Below are 18,301 nucleotides of genomic sequence, written 5' to 3'. Positions count from 1 at the left end.
AATCTCCCGTGGAATAATCTCAGAATTAAAACCCTCAATGTCAGAACACTGGCTCAATCAGGTTCACTGGAAAGCCTGAAAATGGACCTGAAGAAGTACAAGTTGGACGTTCTGGGAGTGCAAGAAACGAGACTGGAGGAGCAGGAAATAGATCTTGGCGACCACAAGCTCTTCCTCACTGACTCCTGGCTATCGACTGCAAAAGCTAGACAAGGAGGGGTTGGTATTGCAGTGACGAAAAGACTTGTCGGTAGCTTAATTGAGCAAGTTGCTGTTAGTGAGCGAACGGCTTATGTGAAATTTGCAGCTCAGAGACGAGCTAACCTTGTTGTGATTGTGTGTTATGCGCCCACAAATGAAGCTGACGACTTAGCGAAAGACAATTTTTGGAATCAGTTGAGCAGCTTGGTATCCAGTTTCAAACAAAGGGAGAGAGTCTGCCTCGTCGGAGACTTCAATGCGGAACCTGGTCAACAATCAGATGTCAACATGCCTTGCCGAGGCCCCTTTGGAGTGGGCGAGGAGAATGATAACTCAGAAAAATTGTTGTCCTTTTGTGTCTCTCATGACCTGTTGATTGGTGGAACCTGGTTTCGACACCGGTTAGTGCACCGGTATACAATTAACCCACCTGACCAACAGATGCGAAAGAAGATGTTAGATCATATCTTATTCGGTTCGAGGCACAGGAGTTGTTTGCACAACGTTAGGACAAGGAGGGGAAAGATCACTCTCACCGATCACGAAATGGTCATTGCCGAAGTGCGATTCGAAGTAGTGGCACATAAGCCACGCAGTCAACCGAAAGTCTGCTCTACCAAGTTGCGCGATGAAGTCACGCGTGAAGCTTTCTGCGCATAAGTGAAACGCTATCTTGATGAGAGCGATATTGTAGAAGGCGTAGAACAATGTTGGGCAAATTTTCGAACGGCTCTTAATGCAGCGGCAACAAAACTACTCATCCCCGAAAAGCGTGTGCACAAACCCTGGATTAGAGTTGAAACGCCGGCTTTGATTAGGAAACGGGCCGAGTTACAGTTGAGGAAGCATAGTAGCGCGGAGGCGCTGCTAGTGTTCTCTAACTGCTGCAAAGAAGTACGAAAAGCGTTAAGATCTGACAAAAGACAGTGGCTGAAAGACAAAGGTGAAACAATACAAGATCACTCAGACAAAGGTGACCTGAAAGAAGTGTTTGGGGAGTCAAAACAGTTATGCCGGAAGTGGAGTCCTCATATAAGTAAACTAGTTTCAACCACAGGCGATCCTCTGAAAACAAAAGAAGAAAGGTTGGAACGTTGGACCGAGCACTTTAAGCATCTGTTAAATCCAACCACGACAAGCGGCAATTCTGTATTGAGCATAGTGGAAGCATCCGAGAGTCTTGAAATAGACCTAGGTCCAATTTTGTTTGATGAGGTTCTAAATGCCGTGCGTAAACTGAAAAACGGTAAAGCAAGTGGACCAGACGATATTTCTGCCGAAATGCTAAAGTCGCATATTGGAATCGCTGAATGGCTTTGAGACATTGTCAACAAGTGCTGGACTGAAGAAAATCTTCCACAAGACTGGAAGTTAGCAGAAATTGTCCCGCTATACAAAAGCAAAGGAAAAAGATCTGAGTGTGGGAACTATCGCGGAATCTCACTGCTCTCGGTACCTGGAAAAGTTTTTGCGTCAATCATCCTGAATAGATGCAAAGATGCACTTGATCAAGTGCTCAGAGAAGAACAATGCGGATTCCGAAAAAGCAGGGGCTGCACTGACCAATTGTTTGCGTTGAGGCAAATACTAGAGAAATGCATGGCCTTCCAATTGGAAGTCAGTTTTTGTTTCATTGACTTCCGCGCTGCATTCGATTCGGTGGACCGCGAGATGATGTACAAGATAATGAAACATTACGGGCTCCCACAAAAAGTTGTGAATGTCATCCGCAACAGTTACGAAGGCTTCAAGTGCTGCGTCAAGACAGAGGGCGAGAAGGGCCAGATGTTCGACGTAAAAACTGGTGTTCGCCAGGGTGATGTATGGTCGCCTATTCTCTTTGGCCTTGTGATAAACTATGTGTTGGCTAATTCAGTTCAAGGAGGAATCGACATTGGACGCTGTGTTGCTGATCTTGACTTCGCCGATGATGTTGCCCTATTGGGCGTCTCTGATTCCGAAGTTCAAGCAAATCTACATAGAATTGAATCTTTAGCCGAGGCTGTTGGCCTAATGATCAATGTTGGGAAGACAAAGATTATGGGTGTTAAATGCGAAAAACCCGCAGCCAGTGTACCCATTGCTCAAAGGAACGTGGAAGTTCTTACAGGAAACCGCAAAGGCTGTTTTGGGACTCTCATTGAGGCCGAAAACCAATCCCGACTACTCATTGGCAGAGAGGTGCTGGTGGGCAAGAAGAAGAATGCGGGCTGGTTCGAGACACTAGCTGGTGAGAAACTGAGACTGAAGAGTTCAGTGGAGGCTGAGCTTGTGACAGTTAGCAGCGACGAGAGGTCAGTGGTTGCTGATCTAGTGTCTACGGCGAATAAAAGATCATCTGCGGTCTCTGATGACGATAGTTGTGTATGTTCAGGTTGTAAACGTCGCTTCGACACTGCAAGAGGCTGCAAAGTGCATGAAGCCAGATTCTGCAAATCTAAGAATTCGAAGAGGGTCAAAGACAGCGCGTCAAAGTTTGTTGGGCTAGAGAAAAGCCTCACTTGTCAGAGGTGCACTAGGAAATTCGCAACTGTGAAAGGCCGACGAATTCACGAGTCACGATACTGCGGCAGAGAAAAGGCTGGAAGATCTCGCATTTTCTCCTGCAATGTCCACGATCGAGATGGAGTGGAGTTTGAAAATGTAGAAGCTTTCAAGTATCTCGGTTCCTTCGTGAGCTTGCAACATGGTGACCTAGAGGAAATCAGTGTCAAGCTGGCGGAAGGGAGACAGCGATTTGCGAGCTTTCAGAAGCTTTGGAAGAGCAAACAACTTAGTATTCCCCTCAAATACAAGTTATACAGAGCTCTCGTGTTATCAGTGGTCTTATATAGCTCTGAAACGAGGACCATGAATAAATCAACGCAAAGAAAACTTGAGAGTTTTCACACCAGTTGTCTGCGAAGGATACTATGTTTTTCATATCTGGAGAGGGTGACAAATGAAGAAGTACTGGCTAGATAACGTATGTCGACACTTTCTGCAATGATCATGATTAAACGGTTGAAATGGTTTGGCCATATCCTAAGGATGAATGACGATCGTCTAGCGCTCCGAGCCTTCACCTGGGAGCCGACAGAAAAATATCGATATGCTAAACGAGCTCCAGGGGGTCAACGCAAGACGTGGATGGATCAACTTGAAGAAGATTGCTCAAGGAACAACATGAGCTACATCACCTTACGACAGAAAGCGAAAAGAGAGGCTGAATCCAGCTTCAACAGTTTTGTCGAACAGCATTTCCTGGATTAAAAAAACCCAGATAAGCTCAAACTTATATGCATTCAATTAACTTGTTTGTACTTATTGTCATTGTTCCTTTATTTCTTTATGGAATTTAAGTGTTCAAACAGTAGTAATAGTAGTAGTAGTAGTAGTAGTAGTAGTAGTAGTAGTAGTAGTAGTAGTAGTAGTAGTAGTAGTAGTAGTAGTAGTAGTAGTAGTAGTAGTAGTAGTAGTAGTAGTAGTAGTAGTGGGGGACAAAATCCAACCTCACCTCCACGTGGTGTCCCCTGGGTGTAGGTCATGTGCTGCGGCTCTCCGCTCACATGGTCGAGCTAACGAGGCACTGGTCTTCTAGTTTGTGGCGCAACTAGTCGTATCTCAGCCTTCAAACACCAAAGCAATGAGTACATTCAACCATGGCCCCGAGTCCCGGGTAAGGGGTGCTAAGAATCTCCCGAGGAACCAACTCAGAATTGCAACTTTAAACGTCAGAACACTGACCCAAGCCGGATCTGTAGAGGCTTTGAAAATGGATATGACGCAATACAAGTTGGATATTCTGGGAGTGCAGGAGACGAGATTGCAGGAGCAAGAAATTGATCTCGGAGACCACAAGCTCTACCTGTCTGACTCGTGGTTGTCTGGTGTAAAGTCGAGACAAGGAGGAGTGGGCGTTGCTGTAAAGAAGTCATTGATAAACAGCATCGTAGAACAAGTGGCTCTAAGTGAACGTATTTGCTACGTCAAGTTCGCGGCTCGGAGGAGAGCCAATCTAGCTGTTGTTGTCTGCTACGCACCTACGAATGAAGCTAGTCTCCAAGAGAAGGATTTGTTTTGGAGTCAACTTTCAGACCTAGTTTCCAGCTTCAAACATAGGGAGCGTATTTGTGTCATCGGTGACCTCAATGCAGAGCCTGGACACCAGTTGAATGACACCATGAGCTGCAGAGGCCCGTTTGGAATGGGTGAAGAAAATGAAAACTCGGAAAAGTTGTTATCATTTTGCACTTCACACAAATTGCTCGTAGGTGGTACATGGTTCCAGCATCGACAAGTGCATCGGTACACCTACAACCCTCCCGATCCGAGTTGTCGAAAAAAGATGCTGGATCACATTCTGTTTGCAGAGAGATACAGAGGATGTCTGACGAATGTGAGGACCAGAAGAGGGAAAACCACAATTACCGATCATGAACTGGTCATTGCGGAAGTATCTATGAAACTTTTGTCTAAAAAGCCATGTTTCACGCCCAGAATCAGCTCTGCAAAGCTGCAAGATGAAACAACGCGTGACTTATTCACGCAGGAGGTCAAGTTACATCTGGATAAGAGCGGCGATTTCGAGAATACAGAGCAGTCTTGGGACAATTTTCGAAAAGCCCTGAACCAAGCAGCAGTGAAATGCCTCCTTCCGGACAAGCGAGTGAACAAACCTTGGATTTCTCCAGATTCTCTGGAACTTATCCGGAAACGAGCTGATCTACAGTTGAAGAAACACAGCAGCGCGGTGGCGTTGTTAGAGTTCACAAACTGCTGTAAGGAAGTCAGAAAAGCTCTACGTGCAGACAAACGGGCATGGCTTGAACGCAAAGGCCAAGAAGTGCAGAGCTTTGCGGACAGAGGCAACTTGAAGGAGGTTTTTGGGGCATCACAGCAGATTTGCCGAAACTGGAGTCCCCAGTTGACCAAATTAGTTTCAAGCACTGGCGTCAACTTACGGACGAAAGAGGAACGACTTGAACGCTGGACGGAACATTTTAGTCAACTCCTGAATCCCTCAACATCCAGTTGCAGTACGAGATTGGATCCCGAAGAAGCAGCTGAAAGCTTGTCGATTGACCTGAGCCCAATTCGATTTGAAGAAGTGCTTGAAGCTGTCCGCAGGTTGAAGAATGGCAAGGCAAGTGGACCCGATAACATTTCCTGTGAGATGTTGAAAGCACACAAGGGTATTGTCGAGTGGCTCTGGGACATCATAGATAAGTGTTGGTCGACGGAAGTTCTGCCCGATGACTGGAAGGTAGCAGAAATTGTCCCATTATACAAGAGTAAAGGAAAGAGGTCAGAGTGTTCGAACCACCGAGGGATCTCTCTATTGTCAGTACCAGGCAAAGTGTTCGCTTCCGTGGATCCGAAGATTCAGTGGATCGCGTCTTAAGGGAAGAGCAGTGCGGCTTCAGAAAAAGCAGAGGATGCGCCGATCAACTCTTTGCCCTGCGTCAAATAATAGAGAAATCAATGGCGTTTCAATTGGATATTAGCTTTTGTTTCATAGACTTTCGAGCGGCATTCGATTCTGTCGATCGTGAGCAGATGTACCAGATAATGAAACATTATGGTCTTCCGCAAAAAGTGATAAACATCATAAGAAACAGCTATGATGGATTCAAATGTCGAGTCAAAGCCGAAGGTGAGAAAGGACGCTTATTTGATGTCAGAACGGGCGTTAGGCAGGGTGATGTGTGGTCCCCAATCCTATTCGGCCTTGTCATCAACTACATTTTGGCTAACTCGGTGCATGGAGGATTAGACATTGGGAGATTGGTGGCTGACTTAGATTTTGCTGATGATGTTGCTCTCGTGGGGGTCTCTGACAGTGAGGTGCAAGAAAACCTACATCGAATCGAGGCCCTTGCGGAAGCCGCTGGTCTGAAGATTAATGTGGCCAAAACAAAGAATATGGGCGTAAAGTGCGACAGCCCAAATGTTGTTGCAGTGCCTAGTATCCAACAGAACGTGGAGATACTCACTGGAACACATAAAGGCAAACTAGGACTCCTGGCAGAGACATCTAGCCAGTCACGACTAACCATCAGCACGGAGGTGCTGCTGGGAACGAAAAAGAAAGCGGCTGGTTCGAAACACAAGATGGCCGGAAGCTAAGATTGAAAAGCTTAGCGGTGGCTCAGCCAGCGTTGGTAGCTTCACAACAACAATCTGCGGTAGCAGATTCAGAGTCGCTAGAAAATGAGAGTCGGTCAGTGGTGGCTGACCAAGAGTCTTTAAGATGTCAGAATTGTCAGCGGCAATTCAGTACAGTTGCCGGACGCAAAGTGCACCAAACAAGATTCTGCAAAGCTGGTTTGTCAAAGAATGTCGTCGACAAGTCAAAGTTCGAGCAACTAGAAGCGAGCCTTACCTGTGACAAGTGTGAAAGAAAGTTCAAAACAGTCAATGGCCGAAAAGTTCACAAATCGAGATACTGTGGCAGACCTAAAGCAGTTGCCACACGCGTGTTTTCCTGCAAAGTACAAGATGTTCTCGGAAACGAGTTTGAAAACATAGAAGCGTTCAAGTATCTCGGATCATATGTCAGCCTCAAGCATGGAGACCTGCAGGAAGTCAATTGCAAACTTGCAGAAGGTAGACAACGGTTTGCTAACTTCCAAAATCTCTGGAAGAGCAAGCAGCTCAGCGTGCACCTCAAGTGCAATTTGTACAAAGCACTCGTTTTATCAGCCGTGCTGTACAGCTCAGAGACTTGGACTCTTTCGAAATTAATGGAGAGAAAACTTGAGAGTTTCCACTGTGGTTGTCTTCGGAGAATTCTACGTGTGTCATATCTGGAGAAAGCAACGAACGAAGAAATTATGTCAAGATCACGAATGCCCCAACCATCCACGATGATCATGCTCAAACGGATAAAATGGTACGGACACATCCAGAGAATGGAACCAGGAAGATTAGCCCGCAGTGCCTTCGATTGGGACCCGCCCGATCAATACGTCCATGCTAGACGCGCTCCTGGGGGGCAACGGAAAACGTGGATGAGTCAAATCGAAGGAGACTGTATACGAAACAAAGTATCGTTCACCAGATTGAAGGAGAAAGCAGCAACCGGGTCAAAGAATGCCTTCAACAATTTCGTCGTACAGCACTTCACAGAATAACCAAACAAATAACTCTTCTTGTTTTGTTTGTATTTGTTGCCAACCGTGCCTTTATTTCATATTTGGAATTAAAGTGTTGAAACAGTAGTAGTAGTAGTAGTAGTAGTAGTAGTAGTAGTAGTAGTAGTAGTAGTAGTAGTAGTAGTAGTAGTAGTAGCAGTAGTAGTAGTAGTAGTAGTAGTAGTAGTAGTAGTAGTAGTAGTAGTAGTAGTAGTAGTAGTAGTAGCAGTAGTAGTAGTAGTAGTAGTAGTAGTAGTAGTAGTAGTAGTAGTAGTAGTAGTAGTAGTAGTAGTAGTAGTAGTAGTAGTAGTAGTAGTAGTAGTAGTAGTAGTAGTAGTAGTAGTAGTAGTAGTAGTAGTAGTAGTAGTAGTAGTAGTAGTAGTAGTAGTAGTAGTAGTAGTAGTAGTAGTAGTAGTAGTAGTAGTAGTAGTAGTAGTAGTAGTAGTAGTAGTAGTAGTAGTAGTAGTAGTAGTTGTACTTGTAGTACGAGAAGTAATAGATAAAGTCTTTTGATAAGTCGAATTCTTAACTGGGGATACTTCGTAAAAAAGAAATTTCTCAACATCTCCAAAAATTAATTAACAGATCAAACTGAGACATCAAACCTCTTGAGACTGCTCCCTTTAGTTGCTGTGAAGTCTATTTGTTATGAGCATTTAGAAAATGTAAGTTTGCCCACCAATTCTTTAGTTAGTTTAAGATTCAGGCGGGAAAATAAAAGTTTCGTTCGAATAAGTGTGAAGATGAACCGAGGTCATGGTGTTCAATCAAAGCAGTGCATCAGTGAATGATAACAATTTTGAGCGTTAGGCAAGCCGGTCTTAAAATCTGGACGATTAATGAATGAAACATGAAAAGGTAAGTCCTTAAATTCAATCAATGGATCAAATGCAACACCAGGGAACCATTTAACAGGACCAGGATAATTTTTCAAAATCAGAATAAAAAACAACAGCACTTGAGTTTTAGTAATGTTCTCACTAGGGAATCGAATTAGCATTGCGACGCAGAGGTATAAACCGAAATTTCCGCTTTAGTAAAAATCGCGCGAAAAATAGATAAATAAAAGTAAATTCTGAGACAAGCTTTGTATCTTACTTTCCGCAAAAGGGGTTGTATCATGTTTGCGAAATAGAAATACTATAAAAGTGTAAAATACGTGACAAGTCTTATAGCACGTTTCCGCTCATTTTAGGTATCAATTTTTAAAAAGTATGCATTAAAAGTATCTCTAATCCGCAATTGAGCCTAATTAAACGTAATGCTCATATTAGGGAATCGAAATTGAATTGCGACGCGGAGGTATAAACCGAAATTTCCGCTTTAGTAAAAATCGCGCAAAAAATAGATACATAACAGTGAATTCGGAGACAAGCTTTGTATCTTACTTTTCGCAAAAAGAGTTTCGCCATGTTTGCGAAATAAAAATACTATAAAATTGTAAAATAGTCGACAAGTCTTACAGCACGTTTCTGCTCATTTTACTTATCAATTTTTAAAAGTATGCGTTAAAAGTATCTCTAATCCGCAATTGAGCCTAACTAAATGCGCGCTTTTTGAGCACAACAGTGATTCATTACTTTTTTAATCAAAGCACTTTAAAAATTTTTGAAATAAAGCTTTTAAAGCTTGAAGTGATTTAAATACAAACAGCTTTGAAGACGAAGTAATAAATAGAATTAGTAGTAAGAGTTTGTTTTTGTTAAACTATTTCTCGAATAGAGCTGGAATCATTTTATGCGTAATTGTTCACGTTTAATTTCCTGACACAGTGTTTCTTTTTGAAGCCTCTTTATACCAAAAAATTTATTAGACAACCATAAACCTGTAAACAGGCGCAATAAAATGTCGATTCAAAAGTCAGTAGACCCCAGCCAACCTGTAAAAAGTCGCAAAAAGGGGTCAATGGGGTCAAAAAGGGGTCGCAAAAAAGAAGCAATTCAGGGAATCAGATAAAAAGGGACAATCAAAACAACCGCCGAATTGAGGGATTTTTCAGAAAAAATTGTTAACACCTAAAAATCTGTAAGTGGTGGCAAAAATGTTAAACAAACTCAATTTAACAATTCATTTGCTATATTCGAATGCATATCGCTCATTAAGCCAAATTTAGCAAGAAAAAGTTAATAGTCAATTCACATGCCATTTTTACCGAAATTTCCGTCTCTCCAATTTTTTCTTGTTTTGGCAAATAAAAAGAACTATTAGGTCGCTACAGGACGAACCTTCGTTTTATAGGTGGAAAAATTTACTTAAATGTTGACTTTTTTGATGAGTTAACCAATTCAACCATAGAAAATTAGTAACGAAAAACATGAAAATGAGGGTTTTTTCAGAAATAATTTGATTTCTCAAATTTTAATAAAATTATCTCAAACAATGTCTCTTGAAGACAACGAAAAGCCTAAAAATTCATGAAAGAATAGTTGCCAATTCCATTTCCTGACCTACAACTCACTTCAAATGAAAACTTTGTCATAAATTTGAGCCTCATATGGTCTATTTTCAAACTGTAAACCTTTTTTAATCACTTAATTGCTGTCAACTAATAAACGCGCTTTAAATTAGGCCTAATTAGATGCACTCAGTGCAAAATAGAGTTACCATGCTTGCAAAAAGATACATAATTCGAGCAGATTTTGTAGCATTTTCAATGCATTAACATAGAGAAACGAAAAGTGATACTCAGATCGTGCATGTTTGCCAGTGACGATTTGGGTGTACCTCTAGAGCGTAAAGACAAAAAAAATATTTGAATGCTTATATTGTTTTTTTATCCCATTTCCAAAATTCTTTTCCGAGTAACAATTTGATAAATATGTCCGAACCGCAAATTCTCCGATTTTTTGTTTCATTTAGGGGAGACTGAACTGAGTACTGGACAAGAGTAGTTTATTTTGGCTTGCTCTTTGAGTTTCGATTTATTTTATAATCATGTCCCGCTCATTTGTTCCTGAATCAGTGAAACAGCTTTTTTCATCCACGGGTTGAGGTATCGACGCCAAAAGATAAGCGGTGAAAGTTGAAAATTTTGTAAAATAAGCGGTGAATGCGGTGAAAATACATATATCAGGCGGTGAATGCGAAGACAAGAAATTTATTGCTTGGTAGAGTTGAAATATATCGCATGGAAGCCTTGACACAATTTTACCACTGAATTTTGCAGTGAAATTACGTAATTTCACTCCTTTGGAAAAGTGTCCAATTAAGTCAAACAAGCGGTGAATGCGGTCAATTTACAAAATTTAACAGCTTAAATTAGTCGTGAAAATAATTAATTTTTCTTCGTGGAAGAAAGTGATAAAATTGTATGAGATCAGCAGTGAAGATAGTGAATTTACATAATTTCACCGCTTAACTTGATGGTGAAATTAAATGAATTCATGCTGAGAAAAAAATTTAAAATTATGTGCGATCAGCAGTGAATGTGGTGGAATTACTTCAATTTTCCCCTTAACGTGGTGATGAAATTGCATGAAAATACCGCTCAAAAAAGTGTTAAAATTGTGTGAGATCAGCAGTGAATTCAGCAAAAATTACTGAATTCACCGGTTAGCTTAGTGCTGAAATAACACAATCTTTTTCAGCGGTGAATTTATGTAATTTAACCAATAGAGTAAGCGCTGAACTTACAAAAGATCATCAGATTTTATTGCTAAAATTTGTAATTGCACCGCTAATCTTAGAAAAATTCAACGCACATGTTTTAAAGAAAGACTCAATTTGATTTAGTTTCAAAACAAATACTCAAAAAGTTAGAGAGCGGCGGTGCAGTGGAAAAAGAAGTGGCTGACATGCATGAGGTGAGAGGTTCGAATACGTGCAAGGCCGGTAATTTGTAGTAAGTTGTGAATTGGGGTGAATTTTTGTAAATTCAGCGCTTACTCAAGCGGTGATATAACAAAAGTTTACCGCATTTTATCGCAAAATTATCCACGAAATTTGCGGCGAAAAAATACTTTTCACTGCTCATCTAACATCTTTTTCCAATTTTTTGTCAAACCGGGTCATATAAGAGGAAGAGAAGCTATGCAGTATTAAAACTCGACTTGCCTTTCTCACGAGAAATGTAAACAGAAAAAGAAACATTTATTGAACGTTTTATCTCCCGCTTGGAAACGCGTTTTAGTTTTTTAACGTAGCATCAAGGAGAATAGTTACTATACAGCCAACAGCTGCTCGGGTTCTTTCAATTTTTGCTCGTTTTTATGATTTTCTTCATCGGCTCAGCGGAGGAAACAAATTTAATTGCAAGCGACAACAGAAAGCAATCAGCAAAGATAAAGAGCGCGATTATATATTTATTTATTCATTGTCGACAACAAGACACCATCTTTAAGCGCCTACCTTTTCATGTTTTAACGTCCCTTAAACATGGTTTTCTGAGAAAACGACTGACAACAGTCGGTCTTCAACGGGGTCTATGGGTTGAGAAGCGGGAGCGCAGTGAGTTGAGCTAAGCAGCAGGCGAGGCGCGTAGATTATCGGGATTTTTGTCCAGTAACGTCGCACCCGTTTACCTTTTCTCAAACTCCTTCCTCTTTTCTTACTTTTTTGTCTTTCTTGTCGTTATCTATCTATCTATACCTATCTCTATATATTACACGTAATTCGAATGCCTATACCAATATGCTTAACCGCCTAATCTTCACATGTTTTAAGGCTTCTCTTGGATGCAGCATTATGTTTTGCATACAGAAAGGTCAATGAATAAAGGCTTGAAATTGCCAAAAATGTCAATGACCAGAACACTGCCGTTGCCATAGATAAAATGACCGAAATTTCATATAGGTCAATTGTTGAGTTGCCGCGGATCCAAAAAGGTCATTGACCAAAAAGATCACAATAATAGAAAAGCTGCTTTGCCAAAAGTGTCAACGACCAAAAATCTACAGATGCGAAGTTAGTTAAACAAATGAAAACCTGCTTTTGAGATGCTGCCAATGATTCCAATTAATGAGTCGATTATCAAAAATTTTTTACACGAAATTAGTCTTCGAATGACATATGCTGACGCATCACAGATATTAAAAGACTGAAGGTTCTCTAAAAGGTCAATTACTAAATTTGACTTATAAAAGGCCTTAAATTAGCAAGATAGTATTGCTGTAGGGGCAATCTTTTTAATAGTAATGCTTTCGTGTAACGTTTGTAAATTCTCATCATAGTTTGTGGCAATTCTTTAAATTGGAACCTTTTAAGCAAAAAGATAACGTGACCGATTTGATTTTAACACGATCTTATGCTTCAGTTTTTGTTTATCAATTTTGTTTGATCTCATTCTCATAATAGTTCTCATTCTCTAAACAACTGAAGTTTATACAAATTGATCAGTTTTTGTCAATTTTTTTAAAGATCAAATGAGGAGTTAGGCTGCGAAAAAGTAACTCTATATTTGCTTTTAAGTCCCAAAGTCAGATCTTTTCTCTTTCAAGTCTTTCTTTTCTGTTTTTGTTGCTCTTCTTTCTCTTTTTCTTTCCTTTATCACTTTCTTCATTTCGTTTCTACTATTGGTTATCTTTTTTTTTCTCTTTCTTTTCTGCCTTTTTCTCTTTTGTTTGATTTTTGCTTTCTTTGCTATCATGCTTTTCTCCCTTTCTTCTTTCGTTCTGTTCTGTCATTCTCTTTCTATTTTGTTTTACTTTTTTTTCTGTTTTTCCGTTCTCTCTATTTTTTCTCTTTTTTTCTGATGTTCTTTTCTTCCTTTATTTTTCATCTTTCTCGTCTTTTCTCTTTACTTTTTCTTCTCTGTCCTTTCTTTCGGTCTTCGATTTCCATTTTTCTTTTTTACTCCGCTTCCTTTTTCTCCATACACTTGTCTTTCTTTCTGTCTTTTCTCTCTTCCGTTTCTGTTTCTTTTCGTTTTTTTTTGTCTTTTTTCTCTCTGCTTTTATTTCTCTATTTGTGTTCTCTCTTGTGTTGTTTCTTCTGACTTCCTTTTCGGTCATTTTTTCCTTTCTTTCTTTTCTCTCTTTAGTTTCTCATTCTTTTTTCCTTTCTTATAACCACTTCTCTCTTTCGTTTCTTTATCGTTTTCACCTTTTCTCTCGATTTTCTATCTTTCTTTTCTCCTGTTTTTCTGTGTCTTTGTTATCTTTCGTTTCTTTCTCTTTCTTTTTTGCTGTCTTTCTCTTCTCGTTTTTTCCTATTTTTGTTTTCTGATTCTCTTTTGGCTATTTATTCTCTCGTTTTATCTGCTATTTTATTTTTTTTTCTATTCTTTCCTTTCAAACTTTTTCTTGCTTTTCCATTTTTCTGTCTTCATTCTCTCTTGCTTTTGTCGTTTTCATGTTTTTCTTTTCTCTTCTTTTGCTCTTCCTCTATTTCTTTGTATTTCGTTTCTATTTTCCGTTATCTTTCTTTTCTGCTTTTTTCTCTTCTGTTTGTGTTTTTGCTTTTTCTCGCCATTTATCTCATGCTTTTCTCTTTCATTCTGTTCAGACTTTCTTTTTTCTATTGTTTGTATTTTTACAGTTTATCCGTTCTCTCTATTTTTTGTTTTTTTTCCATCTTCTTTTCTGCTTTATTTTTCCATATTTCTTGTTTTTTTCTTTACTTTTCTTCTGTCTTCTGCCTTTTTTTCTTTAATCGTTTTCCATTTCCCTAATTTAATTCGTTTCCATTTTTCCTGTCCGTTTGTTTTTTTTTCTGTCTTTTCTCTCTTGCGTTTCTCTTTCTTATCTCTTTTTTCTCCAATTTTCCTATGCCTTTTTCTCTCTTTCTTTTCTTTCTTCCCGTTGTCTTCTTTCTTCTGACTTCTCCTTCGGTTTTTCTTTTTCGTTTCTTTCTTTGTTCTCTTTAGTTTCTCGTCATTTTTTCTATTCTTTTCACCCTTTTTCTATTTCGATTCTCTATCTTCTCTGTCTTTTCTCTTGCTTTTCTCTGTCGCTTTTGTCTTTCTATTCTTTCCTTTCAAATTTTCTCTTTTTCTGCTTTTCTTTTTTTTCTGCCTTCATTTCCTCTTGTTTTCTTTCTTTCATTTCTTTCGTTTCTTTTTTTTAACTCCTTTTTTCTCTTTTTCTATCATGCTTTTCTCTTTTTCTTCCTTCATTCTGTTCTGTATTTTTTTTCACTTGTCTTTCTTTTCTGTCACTCCGTTCTCTATTTTTGTTTCATGTTATTTTCTGCCTTTATTTTTTCATATTTCTTGTCTTTTTTCTTTACTTTTTCTTCTGTCTTTTTTCTGCCTTTGTTTTTTATTTTTCTTATCTACTTCGTTTCCATTTTTCCTTTTCTTTTGTCTTTTTTTCTGTTTTTCTGTTTTTTCTGTTTTGCGTTTCTCTTTTTTTTTCATTTTTTTCTCTATTTTTCCTCCGCTTCTTTTCTCTCTTTTCGTTGTCTTCTTTATTCTGACTTCATTTTCGGTCGTTCTTTTTCGTTTGTTCATTTTTTCTCTTTAGTCTCTTCTTTCTTTTCTTTCCTTTCGTTTCACTTCTTCTCTATTTCGTTTTTTTAAATCTTCTCAGTCGTTTCTCTCGTTTTTCTATCTCTCTTTTCTCTTGCTCTGTCGTTTTTGTTTTTCGTTTCTTTCGTTTTCCCTTTTCTGCCTTTCTTTTCTATTTCTTTCTTCCTTTTTCTATTCTTTCCTTCTTTTCTGCCTTCATTTTCTCTCTGGTTTTTCTCTTTCTTTCTCTTCTTTTCTGCCTTCCTTTTTTCTTTTCTTTTTAATCTCCACTTTCATCTCTTGATCTCTTGTTTTTCTCTCTTTCCTCTCCTGATTTTCGTTGTCTTTTCTCTTTTGTCTTTTTTGTTTCTGTCTTTCTTTCCTCGGTTTCTTTTCTCTCTTTTACTTATTTTTCTGTTCTCGTTCTTCTCTGTCTTTAATTGTTTATTCTCCTGCACTTTTCTTTTCTCGTTTTTATTTTCTGTGTTTTTTCCTTTTTCATTTGTCTTCTTTATTTTTTCTCACTCTCTCTCGCTTCTCTTGCTTTTCTCTTTTTTAGTTTTGTTTTCTCTTTCATTTGTCTTTTTCTTTTCTTTCAATTCTCTTTTCCTCTGTATCTTGTTTTCTGTTTCTCTCGTGCACTTTTTTTAAATTTTTCTCTCTTCTTTTCTCTTTCTTCTGTCTTTTTTCTCCTTCATTCTTAAATTCTGTTGTTTTTCGTTTCATTTTTGCATGCCTAAGATCCTCATCTTTGCATGTTTTAACGCTTCTTAGACAAGCAGCCTAACTTTTTACTATGTTCGTTACGCTTGTCAGCTTGTATAGAATCGTTATCTGCAGAAGTCTTAGCGCGCCCTAAATGTGCAAGAGAGCGAAGCCAAACAAGTTTTCGAAAAAACTATTGCTGGTGCTTGGTGTAAAATACTAAACCAAAAACATCGGTAACGCAACGTAAAATCTTTTGCTATTGAACCAGTAGCATGTGTTCCAGCTCGAGGTGACAAAAACCTGAAATTTTAAAAGTATTCATTAATTTTCTTTTGATGCCTTTGCGGGCGTGTTAGTTATTTTTGTCCATGTGGAGCTAAACGTTCGATGTCGCGGCTGCTTAGAAATCTCAGTGGAACCAATATATCACAGTCTGGTTCCCGAGCTTTACGCCGGCCTGTTTGTTCACAGGGTTCGGTTTACTAATAATCTTGTCGAAACAATTAGTCGCTCGGACGTATCAAAGGACGGTAACTTCAATTTCGTTGATTGCAGTTAAGAAAAGCCGTAGTGATAATTTTTGTTCAAGCTCGTGTTAAGTATGTAAGGCTTCAGCTAGTGTTAGTAGTGTTGCAAGTGTCCCGTCAAGTAAGCTCAACTAGCTTGAAACTCGCAATAACTTAAGATCTATCAAAAATTAGCAAAAAAAAGCTAAAGTTGTTACAGAATCAATAATTTTCCTAGTCTGAGAGCCAACTGCTCTGTATAACAATTTCTAAAGATTCTAAGTACAATTCGGTTTCGCTATTACAACAGATAGGTTAAAGTAAATAATTGTACAATTATCATATATAACATAATTGCTATTCGTTTCCGATTGCCTAATCAAGTAAAGTGATATAGGTGATTGTTTACAAAGTAAATGTCAATTGTTGCATTGTTTGTTGACATAAGCACTGCTGGCTTTTAAGTAGCTTTAAATGCCTTGAAAGTATGGCGTTTGACCTTTAGTGATCACTAAGGCATCATAAAATAAACACTTTAAGTAATTTCACAAAAATTAATAAAATATGGAAAAGTGCCAATTTTGCACCATGTAAGTGCTAATAGCCACACTTTGGGGTCTGATGAAATAACGTTCGTTTTGTCCAAGAATACTTTAGGGGTAACCCAACCATCTGCTATAACCTCGGGTTCCTCAGGTTTAACATTCCAAAAATCGAGCGATGTACAAATTGTCGGTGCCAACTTCTAATGGCTCTTGTTGCTGATTTGAACTGGCGCCAACATCGCCGGTCCTGTTTCCCAACTTGGAAACACCATCATAGAATACTGGCGCTAACTTCACGACTGGTCGGATCAGCTCTCCATGTGCCATTTTCACTCTTTTTTATAGTACAACACCGTCGTTCCCAGTAAATATCTCAAAGATTTGTCCCACCTTGTACTCACAGCTTTTCACAGAGTAATCTACTAGCCAAACAAGTTCACCTTCTTTCAGGTTTTGCACATGTTCTTTTGCCCACGATATCTGGTTCCTTTGTGGTAGGTCTTCTCGAGCTCATCTTTTCCAGATTATGTCGGCATATTCTTGAACATCTTGAAAGATTTTCTTAGATCATCGTAGCGTTCACTGGATGGCATAAATTGTGCACTCGCGTTCTCATGTCCTAGTAAGAAAAGCTTTGGCGTGAGTGCTGTCAAACCTTCATGGTCGTCACTTATTGCTGTCAGGGGTGTTGCGTTGAGTGTTTGCTCTACAATACACCTTGTGGTGCTGAGCCTCTTGTCAACGAAGCTGCCGTTGTCCAGGATTACATTCATATCCTTCTTGCAACTTTGAACTATTTTCTTGCAGATTCCACCAAAGTGGGGATCTCCAGGTGGATTGATTTTCCAAACGTTCTTTTTTTTTAGCAAATTCACTCTCAATCTTAGCTTTGTCCCTCTGTGTCAAGAATGCTCTCAGTTTGTTGGCTGCTCCAACAAAAATCGTTCCGTTGTCACCGATGATGGCGCTCGAGTAGCCACGCCTTGCACTGAATCTTGTCACTTCAGCTAGACATGACTCGTCTTCAATGACTGTGCAACTTTGATGTGTACTGCTCTCGTTGTTAGACAAGTGAAGAGGCAGCACCATCGCTTCAATGAGCGTTGAAAGAAATTGTTTCAAAGGGTCTGAAATAGTCGACTCCGGTATGGGTGAGTGGGAACACATGTTCATTAAGTCGTTCTTGGGATAGGTCAGTCGATTAGTTGGTCTAGTTTAGTTTCTGTGGCACAGTACTGGTGGCTTGCTCAGACTCAATTTTGTTCATTGGCACCATGGCTTTGGCCACTTTTTCAACTATGTGGAGCCATGCCGACTAGTTTAACCAACCAGCCGCCTAAAACTTGTTCTTCTTCATGTGATCGTACAATAAATTGAAAAATGACAGATCTTAATGCCCTCCTATAGAAATACAGATAATTTTGAATCTCACTGATGTTTTTTTTGACATCCAATGTTTTTCATTACTTTGAAATAAATTGTTTTTAAAAATATAAACGCATTTCTTAACGTTGCTGTTTTTTTGTGTTTTGTCTAATTGTTATCATTCTAATGAAGTACAATAAATTTTGTTTAGATTCAGTTTTATCTGACGCTATTTTGACTTGTTATTTTTTTTTAAATGGACATAAATTTTGGATGTAATTAAAAATTGTTGTTGTTTGATTTTGCTGTTCGTCTTGACTTGCTTTCTTATCAGATCTAATCAATCTAATGCGGCATGTTTAACCCCACTGAGTTGTTTGCTTTGGAGGCAATTTTTTGGTCCATAGGCTTTTTTTTGAAAAATTTTGATTTTGGGGGTTTTCTATATGTTCCTCATTTGGTAGATAGTTATGCCGA

General features: G+C 39.1%; 1 protein-coding gene across 8 annotated transcripts in view; it reads right to left on the bottom strand.

The window, feature by feature from the left end:
* Positions 1-18,301, bottom strand: part of LOC142341596 (alpha-1B adrenergic receptor-like) — a 213,196-nt gene that overhangs the window by 43,201 nt on the left and 151,694 nt on the right. The window lies entirely within an intron of this gene.

The sequence above is a fragment of the Convolutriloba macropyga genome, chromosome 6 (genome assembly GCF_964194025.1).
Source record: "Convolutriloba macropyga chromosome 6, txConMacr16.3, whole genome shotgun sequence".
Taxonomy (NCBI): domain Eukaryota; kingdom Metazoa; phylum Xenacoelomorpha; order Acoela; family Convolutidae; genus Convolutriloba; species Convolutriloba macropyga.
The sequence above is the reverse complement of the archived record's forward strand: the minus strand, read 5'-3'. Positions and strand labels throughout refer to the sequence as shown.